Genomic DNA, 2,709 nt, shown 5'->3' with positions numbered 1-2,709 from the left:
GGCTGTTTCTCTTCAATTTGAGTGGTGCCACATCAGCAAATGAAGGTCTCGAAAGCTTTCTCTTTTCCATATGAGTAAGGCTGGTTTTACTCAGATGTTGAAGCTCTTTCTCAGTCCTATTTTGCGAGCCTTTTAGCCTAAACGGACTATTCCTAAAGGTGCGCGGTAATATACCAAACACTGCTTCTTTGATATTCATAAGGTTTTCCCTGGCCGATTCTTTGAGAAGTGGACGACCTGTTCCTTCTTCCTACTTTGTCTCAGTCTATAAGCTGGGCTGTTACCTGTGCACCATGTGCATCTCTCTGGGTTTTAAACACCAGAGGCTCAACCTTAAAACTCATGTCTACATGTCACCACAGTAGGACAAACCAACAGAAAAGTTTGTCCTGCTGTGGAGACCTCTCGTATCATCCCCATCTGGGTCCCTGTGGCTGACTGGTCCTCTGTCTGGCTTCCTGGCTTTTAATCCCCTCTCTCCTGCTCTTCTGACCTGCTTCTTTGGGCATCCCCGAATTGTCTCTCCTCACCTGTATCCCTGGGACTGACTGCTCTTCTGTCCGGGTTCAAGGCTTTTATCCCCTTTCTCCTGCTCTTCCGGCCTGCTACTGTGGGCGTCCCTGCATTGTCTCTCCTCCCCACTACAAGCTCTGATATAATATAATCATCTACATGATGAGAATCCTCGGAAGGAAGGTTGGGCAATCCTACTTCCATAGTGATACTGCCTCGGAAACCCAAGGAGGGGTCTCTATGAGTCGGGGCCGATTCGACGGCACATAACAACAACAACAACAATATGATGAGATCTGTTTGAGTAGCCAATCAATTGAAAGGGAATTTCATCAGGGGTGTGTCCTGTTTCCAATATGTATGAATGTCCTGGCAAAGATCTCTGGCTTTTTGATTGAAATCCTGCATCTAGCTCGTCATCATACAGCCTGTAACAAGCAGCCTGCATTTTTGCCTGCTGATCTTGAGATTGTTGCTTTCACAGCCTGTGAGCCAGCAATGTGCCACTTTACCTACCAGTCTTGGATTTGTCAGCCTCTGAAGCCACCAGCCTACTGTATTACCTGCTGATTTTCGGTCTGTCAACCTCTGGGGCTATGTGAGTTAGAAGCTTCCAACTTAATGTCCGATCCATGGGCTCAGTACTTGTCAGCCTCTATAACTATGAGAAACCTTTCCTTGAGATAAATTTCACTCTCTCTGGCTTTCTCTCTCATCATATTTGTGTGTGTGTGTGTGTGTGTGTGTGTGTTGTTAGTAAGTGCTGTTGAGCTGTTGATTTGGCTCCAACTCATAGTAGTAAAACTATGTACAACAGAAACACCACCCTGGCCTTCACCAGCCTCACATACTCGCTATGCTTAAGCACGATGTTGTAGCCACTGTGTCAGTTCATCTTGCTGGGATATTCCTCTTCCTTGCTGATCCACTGCTTTACCAAGCATGATATCCTTTTCCAAGGAATGGCCCCTTCTGACAACATGACCAAAATAGGTGAGGCAGTCTGGCTAGTATCACTCTCAAGGAGGGTTCCAGCTGCACTTCTTCCAAGACAGATTTCTTCATTCTTTTAGCACTCCATGGTATTTTCTGAGTTCTTCCTCAACACCACAAATCAAAGACATCAATTCTTCTTTGTTCTTCCTTATTCATTGTCCATCTTTCACATGCATATGAGACTATTGAAAATACCATGGCTTAAGTTAGGCTCATCTTAGTCTTCAAAGTGACATCATTACATCTTAACATTTTAAAGAGGTCTTTGGCAGTATAAGAAGCCCTAGTGGCATAATGTCTAAGACATTTGACTGCTAACCAGAATGCTGATGGTTCAAACCCACCAGCCATTCCTCAGAAGGAAGATAGGGCGATCTACTTCTGTGGTGATACTGCCTCGGAAACTCAAGGAGAGGTTGCTATGAGTTGGATTTGATTTGATGACAAAAAGTTGTTTTTCTTTTTTTTTTTTCATCATGTTTGCCCAGTGTAATACAATGTCTGATATATCCTGATTGCTTCTTCCCTGGGTGTTGAATGTGGATCCAGTAACATGAAATCCCTGACAACTTCAATCTTTCTCCATTTACATGATGTTTGCTTACTAGTAAAATTATGAGGATTTTTGTTTTCTTTATGTTGAGGTGTAATCCATACTGAGGACTGTGGTCTTTGATCTTCATGAGTAAGTGCCTCAAGTCTTTACTTTCAGCAAGCAAAATTTTTTCTTCTGTGTATCACAAATTGTTAATGAGTCTTTCTCTACTCCTAATTCTGTGTTTTTCTTCTTATAGTCCAGCTTCTCAGATTATTTGCTCAGCATACAGATTGAATAAGTATGATGAAAGGACACAACCCTGACAAGTACTTTCTTTATTTTAAAACATACAGTATCCCCTTGATCTTGTTTTAATGTATAGCTTCTATGTGAGCACAATATAGTGTTCTCTAATTCCCATTCTTTGCAATGTTATCTATAATTTGTTGTGATACACAAAGTCAAACACCTTTGCATAGTCAATAAAACACAGGTAAATATCTTGGTGGTATTCTTTGATTTCAGCCAAGATCCATCTGATATCACCAATGATATTCCCTTTTTTTCTAGAAGTTCAGTCAGTATACAGTTGTGACTATTTTTTGAATTATCTTTAGAAAAATTTTACTTGCATGTGATATTAATGATATAATTTGATAATT

The sequence above is a fragment of the Orycteropus afer genome, unplaced genomic scaffold, assembly GCF_000298275.1.
Source record: "Orycteropus afer afer isolate SDZICR_OR568_19922 unplaced genomic scaffold, OryAfe1.0 scaffold00024, whole genome shotgun sequence".
NCBI classification, from domain to species: Eukaryota; Metazoa; Chordata; class Mammalia; order Tubulidentata; family Orycteropodidae; genus Orycteropus; species Orycteropus afer.
Note: the sequence above shows the minus strand (reverse complement) of the source record.